Source organism: Vombatus ursinus, unplaced genomic scaffold (genome assembly GCF_900497805.2).
Source record: "Vombatus ursinus unplaced genomic scaffold, bare-nosed wombat genome assembly UNPS02014789.1, whole genome shotgun sequence".
Classification (NCBI taxonomy): Eukaryota; Metazoa; Chordata; class Mammalia; order Diprotodontia; family Vombatidae; genus Vombatus; species Vombatus ursinus.
The window spans coordinates 11,524,519-11,543,511 of NW_020954567.1; the positions used below are offsets into that span (position 1 = coordinate 11,524,519).

The 18,993-nt window shown below is 39.4% G+C and overlaps 1 pseudogene; it reads left to right on the forward strand.

The window, feature by feature from the left end:
* Positions 1-14,093: 14,093 nt before the first annotated feature.
* On the forward strand, positions 14,094-18,619 carry LOC114047530 (annotated as a pseudogene).
* Positions 18,620-18,993: the final 374 nt, after the last annotated feature.

The following is an 18,993-nucleotide window of genomic DNA, read 5'->3' on the forward strand; positions in this document are numbered from 1 at the left end:
GTTGTCTAGTCCTGAGAATGCATTGAGGAGTATCCAAGTTAAAAAAAAGGAGAGAAAGCCAGCCTCCCCCTGGGCACTACCCTAAGCATGTTTTATCACGTGAGATCCTCAAGGATAGAGTGGTTTTTTTTGTTTTGTTTTGTTTTGTTTTTGTTTCTGTTTTTTTTTGTGCTTCCCACAGCGTTGAATACAAAGCTAGGTACTTTGTAAGGTAACAGAGATGAATTTCAAACCTAGGTCTTCTGATGCTTGATCCTGGATTCATTGCCATTGCTCAGTGCTTGATTTGACTGAAATAATACAGTAAATTAATTGGCAAGGGAATCCTTCCCAGGCCTGCAGAAAAGGTCTTTGCAACAATGATGCAGAGGATCCTCTCGTTAATGAATGGTTCCTTTCCTCCTCCCTGAAAAATACCCTCAGTGTCCATCCTACCACCCAAAGAGAAAGAAATTCCTTCAACAGTATTCAAAATGTAAGTAGCTTGTGGCCTGATATGGCAAAGAGGACCAAGAGGCTTAGAGTCAGGCCATCAATAAACACTGTCAGGCACTGGGCTAGAGTATCAACACAAATGATAGCATTTAATAATAGCAACAAAAACAATAATATTATTATATTGTAATATAATGTGATTATAACATACTACATATAATATGCTTCATCATATGTAGTATAAATTATTATAATTTATAACATAATATATGCTATTATTAGGTAGCAAAATGCATAGAGTACTGGACCTGGAGTCAGGAAGACCTTCAAATTCCACACTAGAAATTTACTAGATGTGTACATCTGGGCCTCAGTTTCCTCATCTGTAAAATGGAAATAATAGTAACATTTAGCTCCTAGTGTCATTGTGAGGATCAAATGTGATAATATTTGTAAAGTGCTTTGTAAACCTCAAAGTGCTATGTAAATGCTAGCTAGTTGTTATTTATTACAGACATTTCTATGGTGCTTTTAAGTTTGGTCACTCTTTATATAAATTACCTTATTTGAGGCTCGTGGCAATCCTGTGAAGTAGGTACTACAGGCATCATTATCCACCTTTTTACAGATAAGGAAACTGAGGCAGATAGCAGCTAAGTGATTTACCCAGAGTCCCACAGCTAGTGTCTGAAGCAAATTTGAACTCAGGTCTTTCTTCCTCTAAATTTACCACTTATACATGGTTAGTCAAATCAGTCAACAAGCATTTTTTCAGAACTTAGGTTTCAAGCATATAATTATTGCTAAAACATCAACACAAGAGCCTCTGGAAAAGTGTTTGAAAAAGAGCTAATATTGATACATTGTGGGGTGGGGTGGGGGGAGCAGGGACCCACACTTCAAGGGCTGCCGTGGGAGAGGTGAATGTAGAACTTGGCTCTTGATCTTACACCCATTTGATCTGGGCCGAGTTTCTGGGAGAGAAATCAGGTCAAACATCCCCTACGGGAGTGCCCTGGGAAACCAACACAGATAATTCAGAGCTATGCTCAGTCTGGGACTCCCACAAGAGCTTAATCTGTTGGAGTTAAACACGCATTTGGTTGAAGCAAGACCGCCAGAAACCTGGCCAACCTTTTCTGCAAAATAAACAACTGTTATCTCCCATGAAGGAGGCCTCTCGTTTAGGAGCTGACAGCTTGGAAACCAGACTGAGACTTGTTGCTGAAAAGTATTAAAGGGGTGGGGAAGTTCAACTGTGCTAATAAGTGGATTCATAAACTCTTAGAACCATTAGGGGTCTTAGATATGAAAACATCTAACTCCCTCATTTTACAGATGGGGAAACAGGCTAAAGTGACTTAGAGACTTGCCCAAGTCACCTGTCAGTTGCCTTTCCTAGTCACTAGAAGAGTTAAGACTGAAAGCCAGTTCTCCTGGCTGCCATTCCAAAGTTCTTTCTACTAAACTCTGTCTCCCTCCGCACTGCCCCTTCCCATACTCAGCCAAGGCTTCTCATCTGAATAGAAAGGATGCCAAGGAAGGAGGCTCTCATAGGAGTTTCCTTGATGGGTACAGCCAGAACTGTTAAAGTCTTAGCTGATTACATTTTGGAGAAAGTAAGTTATGTAAATATCATTTTGTCAAGGGCCCTGAACATATCCTTGTAATTTTTCATCTTAGTTATGTTCCAGGTCTCCCACTTAACTCTGCCACAAAGATTTAATACAAATTAGATCAAACAAGTGTAATCCACAATGAATATATTTCTTCCTTTCTCTGGAGGTGGGGTATACCCACCTGACCCAAGTTGCCGGACTCTCCCTAATCCTATCTCACACGCAGGGAATAAGTAGCACATTCATATTTCTCAGTTTAGGTTGCATCTATGTTTTTTCCTCCTATCTCCTTCAGATAAACTGCCTGCCCAGAGTTACATAGTGGTTCAGCTTCCAAAGAGTTAAATTTCCCTTAATCAGACAGGACTGGCTCCTGGGTATTTGTGTTTTCTTCTGCTCAAGAATAAACCTTCCTTTATTATTCTAGCCTGGCACCACTCAGAGTTTGCAGTTGTATCTCCTCTGAATCTGTCAGATTTAATTAGAATGATGTCAAATTTAGGACTCAGACTGTTTGGCTATCCTAGAATTCCAAGCCCTGTTATGGCAGAATGCTGAGAAGACTGTTCTGAAATTCAGTTTTAAATAGGCATTTGATTCATTTCTGATCAAAAGTCAGCTAAACAGCTTCATTGATCCTTTTGAAATCCATTAGCATAGGGCTAAAAGCAAAAATTAGTGAGGTGATGGATCTTAAGACTCCCTGCTTTGAATGAGTTTAAATCATCAGTCCTAAATGAGTTGCATGCCAGGTACTGAAAGTACTAGTGAGCTGTGGTTAGTGTTCTTTGCAAACCATGGAGGATGAAAGGGATGCTGCATGACGACAGACAGTCAATGATTTTCTGAAAAAAGAATAGGTTAAATAGAGTATTTGAACGATAGGCCAATGAGCTTGATCTCAACCCCTGGCAAAATGTTTTCTATATATTAAATGGATGGCAGTTAAGCATATAGAAAGGCAACAGTGATTGTAGAGAGGTCTAGAGGTGGAAGGGACTGCAGAATCTATCTAGTTACACCGCTTCATTTCACAGATGAGGAAAATGAGATCCATGGTGACTCAATGACTTGCTTAAAGGTTGGTTGCATAGGCAATGGGTGTGAGATTTGAACCCAGATCTTCTGATTCTCAAGGTTGTGCTTTTTCCACTATTCCATAATGACTAAGATCTACTATGGTTTCATCCAGAACAAGTTATGTCACGCTAACCTCACTTCCTTTTTGGACAGGAAATAGGCAAGCATTACACTACTCTCTGGTTCTGGTCCTTCAATACATTTCAAGTTCACCTAAGTATAATCTAACCTACCCTCATCTTTAGCCATAAGGTCATTGTGGGGTGGCTTTTTAAAAGGCCTCCCTAAATCCAGGTATGTTATATATACTTTCATTCTTCTCTAGGCTACACTACTGTCTTATCTCCATAGGACTTTGTCTACCATGCCAAAGAAACATCTTCACCATAGAAGTTCATCCCACTCCTTAAATATTTGTCATATTGGATGTACCTGCCACCCCTTCCAGCTTCTCCCCCTGATTAGCCGGTTCGTTCCAGAGCCTCCAGTTTAAGGAAGATGACTAGGCCAACCATGTCTTCATGGGACATCCTGTCTTTTTGCTTGTATTTACATTCCCGGCACATAGTACAGAGGCTAGTGTGTAGTAAGTGCTTAATAAATACTTCTTCTTGTCTATATGTCTATGAAATTCTCCTTATTTATTAGTCAAGCCTTTACACTGGTTCTTTCATGTGATATCTTACCTGTGAATTCACTGGTTCAGATCATAATGAATCTATGTGTAACCCAAGTCCCAAGCCCATACCAATGGACTTTGGAACTTGGGTTACATTTGTGTCTTCAATCTTTACATTTCTTGTCTATATTTTCTCATAACTGCTATTATAAATCTACTCAACACAATAGAGACCTTTCTCTATGTCTTTTAGTATTTTTCAAGGACCAGTGCTTCCCCCAGGCTGTACCCACTGTGAACCCCAAGCCCCACGAACCCCAATTTATTATCTAAGAGACAAACAAAATTGGGGTATGTGTCCACAGTTTACTTTCTCTGAAGCTAGCTTGACATACATTGCATGAGAGTTAGGCCAGTTCAGAGCTGGTTCAAAAGGGATTTTGGAGTACAGCTTTATATACCCTTTCAACAGGGGCTCATATCAACCTGCCATCATTCCAGTCCACTCCCAACCTCCTCCTCTCTGGGCAGTAGTATCTGACTCCACCCAAGCCTGATTAGGATCAAATCAATTCAGGTTTGAGTCCGGTTTGACCAGGATAAGAAGATTCGATGTAATCTCATTATCAGTGATGTCCTTCTGAAGAACTTTGAAGCAGAAGGCTAGCAGGGTGGAACTCTGAGTCTCCAAGACACAGATTACCAAAAGAAATCATTTTTCACACCACTTATGATCCTTTGCTCTTACTACATGACAAGGCCTTCTCCTTTTCTGATCATACATTTTCTTCATGATATTATTTACATTATTTCATGAGTCTCTCCATTGAACTTTGGGCACTCACAATTCAGATATTTCAGAGATTATGATATTGCATGAGCCACAGACATATAGCATGAGTATGAGAATATAGGGGTTGAAAAGGTAGATTCTTGAGTCCAGGGTAGTTTAGAATTCTTAGAATAGCAGTGCCATTTCCCAAATGCAATCTAGCCTACTATTCAGTCTGGCTCATACATGTGTGAGCTTGGACTGAACATCTCTGGTCTTCCATTTTCTTCCCTGTTCTCTATTGTTATGCCATCTCCCACCTCTGCTCCATGGCTTTGGCCATCCCCATTCCCCAGCCTGACTTCCCTCCTCATCTCTGCTTCTTAGATTCTTGTCTTCCTTCTAAACTAATCTTATATATCACCCTTTCTCTGGAACCCTTCTGTGATGTTACTGCCCCTCCCCTATACTTGTTAATAAAATAATAATATTAGTTAGCATTTATATAGCACTTTAAGGTTTGCAAAGCATTTTACATCATTTATTTTATCCTCACAACAATCCTGAGAGGTAGGTGCTATTATTATCCTCCATTGTACAGATGAGGAAACTGAAGCAGCCAGAGGTTAAATGATTTGCCCAGGGTCACACAGCTAGTCTGAGGCTGGATTTGAACTCAGGTCTTCCCGACTCCAAGTCTAGCACTCTTTCCCACTTGCCACCTAACTGTCTCAGTCAGCTCAACTGGCATTTGGTCTGTGCTCTTTTCCTTCTTCTTATTCATCTATACAAGTATTATATTCAATACATGTTCCTTGAGGGCAAAGATTATTTTATTCATGTCTTTGTATAACCAGGGTTTAATCAGTACCTTGTATGTTGTAGACCCTTAATCCATATTTATCTTTATGGAGCTCAGGGCCAATGTCTCCACCACCAAGCCTGACCTCCCCTGGCAACACCCCAAACTCTAGACCTTTTCTTTTCCCTACTCCATTGTCAAAATGTAATTGTATTAAGTTCAGTTCCCTGAGGGCCCTGCACTTTGCTAGGGAATTAGCAAATTGATCTGGTCCCTCTTACTAATCTAGTTCCCTCTTATTTAACTTTAGATTTTAATACCTGCTTTACAAGCATACTCTGATCTGATTCTCACAACACTCTGGGGCTTTCAAGAATAGATGCCTTACCCCCAACAGAAGTGCCTAATTCATAGGGCTTTCAATTCATTTAACAAGCATTTATTCAGAGTTTACTATGTTTAAGACACTAATGCTAAGGATATAAATACAAATTTTTTTAAAAAGTCCCTGTTGTCAAGGAGCTCCCAGTCTACTGGGTGGGGGTGGAGAAGGGAGAAGAGATACAACATTACACAAATAAGTGAATGGGAGATGATTCGGGAAGGGACAGTGCACTCGCTGCTAGAAGGATGGGGAAAGGATCCAACTAGGAAGTGACGTGAGTTGAACCTTGGAAGAAATTATGGATTCTAAGAGGCAAAGGTAGAGGAAAAAGAGCATTCCAAGCATGGGGGACAACCATGCAAAAGAGAAAGGAGATGGAATGCCCAATTCAGGGAATAGCAAAAATCCCAGTTTGACTGGAATGTCGAGTGCTTGAAGGGGAATAATGTGAAATAAGACTCTAAAGGTAGGCTGGAGCTATACTGAAGAGATTTAAATACCCAACTCTATTAGCCTAGAGGCAATAGGAAGCCATTGAAGATTACTGAGCAAGGAAATGTCATCATCACCCCTGTGCTTTAGGAAGATAATTTTGGCAACTATGTGAAGGATGGTTTGGAAAAGGGAGAGGCTGGAAGCAGGCAATATTTCAGACTGATGGGAAAGACATTTGGGAAGCCAACAAGACATCAAATCCATCTGTGGAAAGGGTCAATCCTGCTTCCTAGCACCTACACTCAGCACAAATTCAAAAATTAAGCTTTTGGCAAAGGTCTGGCGAGTGGCACACAGGTGATTGCTTTTTTAGCAATATTTCAAAATGAGTGGTAATCCAATTTGGCAGAAAGACTACCCTGAAGGGAGATTTATCTCACTATTTGCCAACAATCACCCTGTTCTGTTCAATCCATTGGCTTTGATTTTTCTCACAGGAACATCTAAAAAAAGTATTGTTTGTCTTTTCTTGAGTTTTTGACCCTGGCCACCTCTCCGCAGGTGATCCCTGCTTAAATTAAATTTACACTTTTTAAGCCAAAGAATGCTTCCTCTAACCATGCCCTTGGTGGCTACATTTTGCCTGGAAATTTGGCTGTAGGTATTCTCAAGTGTATGTAGCAGAGCATTGACCAGCCCTTGGTATCATATAGTCCTTAACTACAGACCAGTTGCTATATTCACCAAAATGAATGAAGGAATCTTGCCTGTGTATCAACTCATCTCAAGAGAATAAGAAATCACTAGCCTTGGATGGGAGCAGAGCTCTGGCCTAAAATTCTCATTCCTCCCATTTCTCCCCCGCTACCTTCATTGGAGTGTTCTTCTTGGGCCTCCTCTCTTTTGCCATGGCTTACTGACACCATGTTTCCCTTCTCCTCCTACCATTTTTTCCTTCTTTTCCATACTTCGTCCTCTTAGTACAAGGCTCTCCCAGCCTTCCAAGGTAATAGAAAACCAATCTATCAGCCGGGGGTAGAGCTTGGGACTTGGAGTCAAGATGCCTAGATTCAAATCCTGCTTCCAATATTAGCTACCTGTTGAAAGGAAAGTTTTTTATTTGGGCTTTCACCCTGATTAATGAGGCAAAACTCACTCAGGACAAAGAGAATTAAAAGATTTTTTTATAAGTACCTCAAGGTAGCAACAAGTTGACAGAGTAATCACTAAAGATCAGTACTGGCTTCAAAGTGGGGACAGCTTTTATAAGTAACTTTAAGACAATTCAGATGGGTCAACCTCCCCAAAAGAGCATCTCAGTTCCTCCCCAAGGTAGCACGAGCATGACAATTTGCAGGTAGGGGTACGGGACGAAGGGCAGGTTATATAAAAAGCTGCAGACTTAGTATCTCCTTTCCCACTAGAGCCTCCCCCAGCACTGACTGCTAAGCAGGGTTGGGAACAGTGGGTTACTGAGTCACCATAACTTTCAACATAACTATGAGCAAATCGCTTAATCTCTTTGAGCTTCAGTCTTCTCATCAGTAAAATGAAAATAATAATACCTGTATTACCTACCTCATAGGAGTGTTATGAGCCTCTGCTGAGATCATACTTGCTAAATTCTCTGTAAACTATGAGATCAAGAGCAGTAAAGGCATTGTACTGATGGGAGAAAGCTATGAAAGTTCTTCAAGAGATGAGGAAAGGGGGGCAGGGAGTGGCCTGTCCAAAAGCCGGAATGAGAGATGCAATGAGAACGCACATAGTTTCTAGCACACACATATAGCTTGACAGGCTATACAGATGAAGAGGTAGCACCCTGGGCCAGATGACGTCTTTTTCTCTAGAGAAAAGATAAATATATTTTCCTATCAATTACCTCAATAGCTATTTGCCTCAAAAGGGATGGGAGGACTAGTGCCTGAAGGACATTTCTAACCGTGCCCATGATCTGAACCTAACACAGGTTAGGAGATAGATCTGGTGAATGACCAATGGAGGGATGTTGTGATATTATAATAGCAACTAATTATTCACATTTCTACCAGACTTTAAGGTTTATAGAGTTTTCCTCTAGAATAACTCTGTGAGGTAAATAATCCAGTTTTATCACCACTAATTTACAGATGAGGAAGATGAAGCTCAGAAAAGTTAAGTCACTTGTCTGCAGTCTCACAGCTAGTAAATAAATATCAATGTCAGAATTCTAACCGGGGTCTTTTGATTACAAGTTCATCATTGCATTGTCTAATTCCAGGGTCTTTAACTTGGGATCCACAGTCCCAGGTAGTGGGTTAATTTGGCAAAGGAAAAAATCATATCTTTATTTTCACTAACCTTAAATGAAACTTAACATTTATGTCAATTATGGGTATAGTCAACAAACCACATTAGCATCAGCAGAACCAATGATAGTGTCACCAATAGACATCACAGATATTTTCATGTCCCTTTGCAATTGTTGCAGATAACTTGAAATATCATTTATACTTGAAATATCATTACAGCTTGGAAATTAGGCCTGCTGGTAGATTATACATGATCACAGGCTTCCTGTCTACAGACCATCATGAAATTGTAGTTGTTCAACCACCAAATAGTGATTGAAGTTCTGTTCTCACACTGATGACTCAGATATCTACATTGCTTTCCAGTAGTTCCTATCAACAATTGTTTACCAATCAAATATGTGGAAGGAAGTGAGTTATTTTCACTGTCTGTTTAATTTCTGCATGCCTGGGCAGTTCAAATTATAATCCTCAGCGCTCTACAAAGCTTGTGGTCTATTATAACACAAATAGGCATGTGAGCTACTCTGAGGTGTCTTTAAAAAATAAAATTGGACTATATTTTAAATATATTATCTTGTTATTTAATGCTTTCAAAAGAAGAAATTGCAAAGTGTCGGTGAGCATATGGAAAAATGCTCTAAAACAGTAATAGTAAGAGAAATTGAAATTGAAACAGCTCTGAATTCTCACTTTGCATTGTGGGGAGGAAGCAGGTCTGAACTCTTCTCTAATCTGCTAGATTAGGTTATCTCCATTGCAGGTAAATTTGTACTCTAGATCCCTATAGCAAGTGGACCCCTTGCTTTAGAAAATGGACATCCAAAAGCTGTTGCTTTGTCCTCCTGCATAGGCTCCTTGTGACATGTTGAAAATAGATAGTTTCTGAAAAGAAAGAGCTGCCTGCTCAGTAGACTTTTTTTTTTTAAATTTTTAGGCAATTCGGGTTAAGTGACTTACCCAGGGTCACATAGCTAGTAAGTGTCAAGTGTTCGGTCTGAGGCCAGATTTGAACTCAGGTTCTCTTGACTTCAGAGCCAGGGCTCTACCTACTGCACCATTTAGTTGCTCCTTGCTCAGTAGACTTTGAAAGGAATGACCTCTTCTCTTTCCTGTCTTCTGAATGCTTGGCAATTTAACAATTCTCCCTTGGACTTTGCTGGTTTAGATGAGCCTGAAACTGGACTTCAAGTTTCCAGCTGCCTCTCCTGTTTATGTTACTTTCACTGAATTCAGATAATAGATAGATAGCACAGCAATGCTAATAGCCACGCTTCTAGCCTTGGCAGCAATCTCATGAGTTTGTGTGATCAGGAGCTCCTGAATCTGGCTGTTGGTGGCCCAGTGGAAGGTACTTCCTGTAGCTCCCTCACTGCTTTTCCGAGAAAAAGATAGGGGCCTTAAGTGAGTTGTTCAGACAGTGAAGAGCCAAGGTGAAAGTAAAATGCCTGTTTAGTAATCTTATAAAATGTTTCATAATTTCAAATTTTAAGTAGCAACCTCCTGGGACGCTGTGATGTATGATGGATTACTATATCACGTTTTAAATATTTGTCAATGTGTGCTAATGAGTCTTTCATATTTAACATTTGTTTTTAAGTTTGTTTCTTTTTTTAACATTTCTTTATGGTGGAGGGGAAAAATAGTTGTCCTCTACCTGATCTGGGTTGTACATTGACTACTTTTTCTAGAAGGGACCCTTTTTAACACCTTTTGAGTAGACACTTGACACCAGTCAAACCTAGACTTAAAAGAGATTGTCCTCATTGTGAGGACATAAAGAGACAGAGACAACAAGGAAAGGCCTGATTCCTTTCTTTAGAGATCAGCCTCCTCAGTGTCATGGCTTCTTAGGAGCAGAGGGTGCTCCAGGTCTATGGATTTGTACACTTTGGGGCTCATCCCACAGGACTGGGGCACCCTTTCCTATTAAGGGATCCCAGCTCTGGACTGATACTGATCACACAATAGTATGAGGAAGCATGGATGGATTGAGCTCTTCATAAAGAGAAAGCATCACTTAAGACCTCAGGGCACTTGATGTATGGATAAATCAGACTTGGCAAAGTACACCTAGATAGAAGAAAAGGTAGAAGTCACAGATGAGGTAGCTACAAAAGGAGGACTCTTTTCAATGAATTTTGCTATCAAAGGAAGGAGAAAAAAGGGATCATAGTTCATAAGGATAGCTGGGCCATTGAAAAAGCTTGGTTTTTCTGTTGTTGGGTTAAAGGCAAGAATCATGAGCATATTTGTAGGCAGAGGGAATGAAACCAGTGGAGAGGAGGAAATTAAAAATGCAGAAGGGCTGAGCTGCTTGATAGAGCAAGGTCACAGTTCTGCTGTCTGAGGCCCAGAGGAACATAGTAATCCCTCCTTCTTTGTCATAGTCCTTACTATGTCCTCATCCCCACGCCAAGTCTTTCTGTCCTCAGGAAAAACATACTCCATTTCTTCAACTTATCTTCATGTTACATGGACACAAGGGCCCTCACCATTGTGGTTGTCCTCCAGTTTTATCAATATCTTTCCTAAAATGTGGTCCCCAGAACAATACTCAATTCTGTTTTTGGAAAAAGCATTCCTTTCTCAGCCTCAAAACAAACAAACAAACAAAACCCCATGTTGTACCTCTCTTATACACTTGACATTTCTTTTTCTCCCAAAAAATAACCATGTATTTCTATGCAAGTATAAAGCTGGTACCAAAGAGCCTAAATAAATATGTTAAATAAATTTAAAAAGTAACTAAATAAATGTTGAGGGTTAAGAGACCCTGGTCCAGTCACTTAACTTCTCACCTCTGAAGGCAATTCCCTAGGATATATATTTCCTGAATCAAATACTGGTGGAATTAGTTTCCACACTGGAACTCTTGTTGTTGTTGTTTTTTAAAATAATACTTTATTTTTTCCCAATTACATGTAAAATAATTTTTAACATTCAGTTTATAATATTTTGAGTTCCAAATTCTCTCCCTCTCTCTCTCCCTTCTTCCTTCTCTAAGATGGTAAGCAATTTGACATAGGTTATCCATTCTTATGTACTTAACAAGTTCTGACGGATAGTAATTATTTCTGGAAAAGCCTTGCCTCCTCTGCTGGACTGTAAGTACCTTGGGGGTCCATCTCCAGTTGTCCTGATCTATATCTGGCCACTGGCCAGTTCCAGTTGGGCAACACAGCTCCTTCTTTCCCTCCTTTCTTCCTTCTTTTCTTTCTTCTTTTCTCCTTCCCTTCCCTCCTCTCCTTCCTCTCCCTCTGTCCACATAGGGTATCATACCCTTATCTGCAGGTACTCTGCGCAAAGGAATATAAATGGCTGAAACCTAACAAGATATCTTGGGGTTTACTGAGTAGATTTCTTTCTCAAAGACCATGCCTTAAATCCAATTCACTCTGACTCTCGTTGATTGACCAACAGTAGGTTCCAGCCAAAGGCCCACGTAGTGATCATTGTTTGGGCCCTGACGGCACAGAGTGAATGTAAATAGTAGTTGTTTCTGTTTTGGCTAAAAACTTTGAGAATCTTCCCCTCCCAGATTCATTTTTTTTTTTTTGAGTAGGTAAAAGGCGCCATTCCTAGGCTCATTTCTTACTTAGCCTTAATCATTGAATAGGTGTTGCCTCAGACAAACTGAGACCTGGGAAAGACCTTGGCTTAAAAAGGCCAAGGTCCCCCACTGCATCTAGGGTCATCTCCAGTCATCCTGATCTATATCTTGCCACTGAACCCAGATGTCTCTGGAGGAAAAAGTGAGACTGGTGACTTTGCACAGCCCTCCCTCGCTTAAATCCAATTCACATGCAAGTCATGGCATCACCTTCCTGATGTCATGGTTCTCTTTGAGAACAAAGGATAAACAGCAAGCAGCAGCAAGTTCCTTGAGGGCAGGGCTCATGTCATAGTTATTTTTATGTCTCTTCCACTCTGTATCAGAGTTCCTTTTATGAGGTTCAGGTGCTTTAAAATGCTTACTAGATGAGTACTTGGAACTTCAGAAACTGAGGCAAGGTGCTATTAGAAGATTGGCTCAAAAACTTAGGCAGTTGCAGAATTGAGAATAGGAAATGAATCTTCTGATTGTCCATGTCAGTGCTAAATCATTTTGGCTTTAGAGAGGGAAATTTTGTGAGTATGGTTGTTCACAGATTTTACCTTTTTATTCAATATGTGTTATTTGACAAGGAACTGGTTCTTCTAGACATCCTCTCCAGGCTCAGTTACCCTCATTTTGAAAAGAAAACAAAGAAAACAATGATTACAATGTTGTCTCTGGCCAGCACGTCTTTGCTGGCTGAAAGGCCTCCCTTCATCTGGATTAATCATGATGTACTTACCTCCAGCATGATGCTAAGTGAATTGTGGAAGGATGTCTTTCAGCCCCACCCTCCCTGCTGACACAAGCCCTAGAGCCATTATTTATCTTTCATGACAGAGCCAAGATGAGGGCTATTCCTCTGGCATCACTGAACTTATAAAATATACAGAATTTTTAGTTCAATTTAATTCAACAAATGTTAGGTGCCCACTATCTCCCAGGTACTTACCTAGGGATACCAACACGAAATGAGACCCACTGCCTAGGAAGCTAGCAAACCTGGAAGTACATATGTAATTAATACAAGAACATAAATAATAATATAATTATATATGATATAGGATATAGAATATGTAAATATACAATACACAAAAGAGTAATAATTACATAGTGGATAGACGACTGGTCTCAAATCCTACCTCTTGACACTTTACTAGTTGTAAGTCACAGGACCTTTTTGAGACTCAGGTAACTCTCTAGGAATTAACCTACTAAATCATACTTGTGACTTGGTAGGCTACTTTTGCAATTTTTTTTTTTTTTGCATAATTCCAAATCATTTTCTAATACAGATGGACCAGTATATACCTGTACCAGCAAAGCATGAATGTGCCAGTTTTTTATATTCCCAACAACATTGGATTTTCCCCTCTAGTTGTAATATGATACCTTATAACTATTTTAATTTGTATTTCTGATTATCAATAATTTTGATCAATTTATGCAATGATTATTTGTAGTTTATATAATTTCTTCAGAGAAATGCTTGCTCTTATCCTTTAACCCACCTAGCTTTTGAAATCACTCAATCTGTGGATTTTTATCAGAGATGTTTTGGGCAAATATTTTTTTCTGAGTCCATATCTTTCTTTTTTCTTTTTCTTTTCCTAGCTGCATTATTCTATTTGTGCTACATTTTTGCTTTTGTCTTTTATAATATTCCTTATGTTGTGGTTGATTGTAAATTCATCCTTTATCCACAATGTGAAAGATATAACTAGTCTCCTCCAACTTCCTAAATTATGTAACTTTTTGCATTTAACTCTTTCATCTATTTGAAATTTATTTTGGTGTATGGTATATGATGTTGATTTAGATCTCTTTTCTGCCAAACTGTTTCCATTTTTCCCAGCATGAAGGGCCAAGTTGAAATTAGTGACATAATTTTTTTTTTCATGATCCAAGTTGGTATCACTTATAACTTTCTCTAGCACTGTTCAGCAGCTTAGGGAAAGGAAGAGAAAAAAGCAAATGGTAGAAATGATTCAGGATTGAAAATAGCAGGACATGAATAGCTGAAATAAAGAGGGAAAGGAATTCAAAGGTGGAGGACGATGAATCAGGTAAAAAGGTAAAGAGAAGAAAGTGAGACTAGAACAGGAAAGATGGGACTGGAGATCAGGGAAAGATGGGACTGGAGATCATGGAGGGACAAAGAAGAGATTCAACAGGAATGAGGCTGAAGAAGAGGTGGAAGGATGGACGTTTGTGATCAAAAAGAGGGGATTTTAGAGTTCAAAATCATGCTGGTAGTATAGTGTGGGAGAATGGTTAAAACTAAGACATGACCATTGATACTGGCGGCTGACATAGAGTAAAACCAGTTATCATAGGAAGTGAGATTGAACTGGGAAGTCAAAGTATTTGAAGGGCCACCAATAGGAAGAATCAAGTCCCTGAGAATGAAAGAAATAGTTGGGGTGGAGAAAGATGGTGAGTCAGATGCTAAATTCCTTGGAAAGGAAGGTCTAGAAGTGGTAGCAGTTTCCTAGGAGTATGTTAATTTCTCTTCCTGGCCCCGTGTATGTTGGTTGAGGGCTGTGGGTTGGGGGCACTGGGGAGGAGGGTAGACTGGGGACATGAGAGCAGTGTGCACTCCCAAGATTGCAAGGAATGACATATGCTCCATGGGTTTAACAAGATGGAAAGAGTATGAAAGAACAAAGTTCTAGGATGAAGGGGATTCTGTCAATAATTGGGGAAAACTGGTTCCAAAGGACATGGATGAAGGAGAGATTAAAGGAGGATATGGATGGGCTGAACTAGATAGGGCTGAAATTTAGGGAAGAGGTAGCAAGAGATGTGATTTTCCATCTTGGCAAATGACTCTGAATTACAAGAACTAGGGGATCAAGATGTCTCCTGCTCACCATAGGACTAGAAAGTCAAATTGATCAAACTCAATTCAGCGGAAAATAGGATGGTCTAGGTTGATAGCAGCTGGGAAGGCCAGTGGTACTAATTCTAGACAATGTAGGGCAGGGGCAGTTACTTTACTTTCCATTCTTCTCCCTCCTAATCCTGTGAAGGCTTAGAGGTAGAGCATAATAAGGAAGCAGAGGGAGGATAATGTGATGAAACAGACCTTTGGTCCCAGGTAGCAAATGATAGAGGCAATTTTTTCCCTGTCCTGCTTCAGAAGATTGAAGGAAAGAAATAATGTAACAGAGAAAAGGATAGGAAGAAATACTAATAAACCAGTGGAAATACTAATAAGCTATTGCAACCTTTAAAATAGAATGATGACTAGAGTGAAGGAAGAGAGAACTGGATCAGAGGATCACAGGTTTGGTGCTGCTGGGAACTCTAGAGACCATTTAGGCCAACCCTCTAATTTTACAGATTGAGAAAGCTGAGACCCAACGTTGCACAGGTGCGAAGTAGAAGAAATGGGACTGGAACTTGGGTGGTGTTTTCATCCCTTTTGTGGATTGAAGGTAGGGATTTCAGAATAAATTCATCAATTAACAAGCATTTATTAAATGCCAGGAACTCTGCTAGGTATTATGGATATAAATACAAATTATAAAACAATCTCTATTCTCACAAAGTGTCCACTTTGTGGTACAGCAAGGTAGAGACAACGAGTACAAATATAAGTATATATAGAATAAATACAAGTTAGAGAGAGGAGGATACTAACAGTTGGGACATGACAGCTCAGGAAAGGCTCATGTGGGAGATAAAGTTTGAACTGTGTCCTGAAGGAAGAGAGGGATTCTTGACCTAGAGGGGAGAAAGGAGTGCATTCTAGTCATGGAGGTTGCTCGAAAATGAAGAATCATATGTGAGGAGCAGAGAGAAAGCTAGATTGGCTGGATCATAGAGTACAGTGGAAGAATAACACAATGAGACTGAGATAACTGAAGGCTAGGTTATGAAAGGCTTCAAAGGCTAAAAAGAGTTTGCATTTTGTCCTAGAGGCAATAGGATAGCATTGGAATTTATTAAGTAGTAGAGTGACATGGTCAGATATGGGTTTAAGGGAAATCTCTTTGGAAGCAAGTTGTGCAGAAGTTACCACAGAATGGATTGTGGAGTTTTGGGGGGAATTTTCAAGTTTTGAAGCAGGGAGACCGAGTGCTATTGTGATAATTCAGAGGAAAGGTTAAGGATCTGAACTAAAGTAATAGTTGTATGAATAGAGAGAAGGGGATAGATACGAGAGATGTTATAGAGATAGAAATAGCAAAATTTGCCAAATGATGGGATATGTTGGGTGAGACCAAGCAAGGCATCAAGGTTATGGATCAAAGCAACCAAGGTTATGGATCAAGACAACCAAGCTTATGGATCTAGTCAACTTGAAGAATGGTGATGCCTTCAACAGAGAGAGGGGAGTTTAGAAGAGGGTTGGATTTGAAGAGAAAGCTATATAAAAAATTCTGTTTTAGGTATGTTGAGTTTGAGACAAATCCTGTTCATACAGTTTTAAATGTCCAAATTGATACAGTAGTTGATGATGGGAAACTAGAGCTCAGGGGAGATACTGAGTCTGGATATAGAGATTTATGAGTCATTTCATAGAGATGATAATTAAGCCCATGGGAGATTTATAATGTCACTAACAGAGTTACAAAGGCATTGAAATGAGAGATGAAATGTGCCGTACATGGAACAACAAGTAGTCCAACTTGGTTAGCACAAAGAGTATGTGAAGAAAACAAGGCATATTTGTATAAAACAAACTAGGAGCCAATGGAAGCATAGTGGAGAATATCTGGATAAGGATCAAGGGAGGTAGAAACAGAAGGAGAAAATTATGAGTTTGGAAACAGATCACAAATTGTCAATAGAGGTTTATTATAGCGGTAATGGTGGATTTTAAATATTTGAACATCTGCTGTAACTCTCATTTTGTTAAAAGTAGAGCAGTTAATGAATACTTGACTGGGCTTAATTTTATTTTTCAAAAGGTGGTGGAGGGGCAGCTAGGTGGCACAGTGGATAGAGCTCTGGCCTTGGAGTCAGGAGGACCAGAGTTCAAATTCAGCCTCGGGCACTTGGCGCTTACTAGTTGTGTGACCCTGGGCAAAACACTTAACTCCAATTGCCTTACCAAAAAGCAAAAAAAAAAAAAAAAAAAAAAAAGGTAGTGGAAGCTGTGAGAGAGGATTACTGTTCTAGACCGAATTTTCCATAACAAGGAAAGACTGGTTGTCAAGAAAGATATCATAAGGAAGAAATGGTCATTCCATTTTAGGATTGTTCTGGATAAGGAGGGGAAAGCAGACATCTGCTAACACATACGTTTGATTTAAGGAAGAGTAGATTTCAAAGATTTTAGGGAAAGGATTGATAAGATCCCTTGGCCTAAAATTCTGCAGGTCAAACTGGCCTGAGAGGAAACTTTCACACATACAATTTTGATATCATGAATGTGAATTATTCCAATTAAAAAGAGAAGGGAAGAGGAGCATCCCTGAATGCACAGGAAACTAACTCTTCATCCAACTTAAATGTTTAAAAGATAATTTTGAGAATTTGAAAGCAAAGAGAAGTAAGTGGGGATAAATACAGAAGAGCAGCATGGTTTCATAAGAGTTGTGTCAGAATTAAAATACGTTGATGCGTCCATTCTGGACATTGGAGGTTGTACTAATGCTGTTGCTATAGCCAAAAGTCACACACAGTGACTTGTGAAACTCTTTGAAAATGAGTCTACCAAGTACCCAGAACACATTATAAGTGAAAAAGCAATTTATTTTGTTTGGTTTTTTGTTTTTTGCTGAGGCAATTGGAGTTAAGTGACTTGCCAAGGTTCACACAGCTAGTAAGTGTCAAGTTTCTGAGGTTGGATTTGAACTCAGGTCCTACTGACTCCAAGGCCAGAGCTTTATCCATTGCACCACCTAGCTGCCCCAAAAAAGTAATTTGAACAATTTGAACAATCATATGAAGATATACAATGGACTTGTTGATTTTACCCAGTTCGTTGAAGAAAGAACCCCAAAATCTTACCCTTGTTAAGATTCATATGAAATAGATAATGCTGATACTGATAATATCATTGATCTAATAGATTATGCAACATAATTTACCCACGATGGCATCCAAGAGCTGAGCATGTCCAATGATGGGCAGGTTTTGTAGGAGAATGAAGGCAAACAAGCAAGCAGGGACCCCTGTCTCTGAGCTTATAGTGTTTTCTGGATCCACAGAGGTTCTTTTTGTTCCAATAAATGGTATAATTCTACCTGAAGAATCTATTTCCAAAGAAAGAATATGTCACAAAAAGAGGTGTTTTGATACTGAAGAAAGACAAGTTACATTTGAAAATGTTTGGGAGGATGGGCCTCCATCTGCTCCTGAGAGATCAGCTACAGGCACAGTTATTAACCTGCTATCTGATTCCTCTACTATCTCTAAAGATTTATGCATCAATGTAAAAGACACTACTGAGGAAGTAGAACATAATATACTAGTAAACTTTTCCTTTTAAATGGTGGGATGCTCCCAGAAAACTGTAGGAAAAAAAGTTATTAAAGAGCAGAGACCATCTGCAGCACCATTTGTACTCTTAGAAGAAAGTGAAAAGGAAAAACAAAAAGTTTTAGAAAGAAAAAGATGTCTTTCTTAGGATTTCAGTTATCTTCCTGGAGGTCATTGTGATCATCAAAATGAGTTTAAAGTGAATTTTTCTCCAAAGGAAACAAGGATCATATGCAGCAACACATAACAGAAAAGTCTCAAGTCACCTCTCAGAGTAAAAGAAAAAACCAGGTACCTCAAATGGCAAAATGAAAAAGGAGAGAAAACAGAAAATTGGAATTCTTCCCAGAGTTGAATTCCCAACGTAGATCTACAAAAGGATGGCTCTTCACCTTCTGTTCCCCTTTAAAGAAGTTCTTGAATGACAAGTGAGTACTTATAGACATGGATTTTGTTGCCAGAGGAACTCTGAGTCACCAGCCAAAAATACCAGTTATTCCTTAAAATATTTTGTATCAAAAA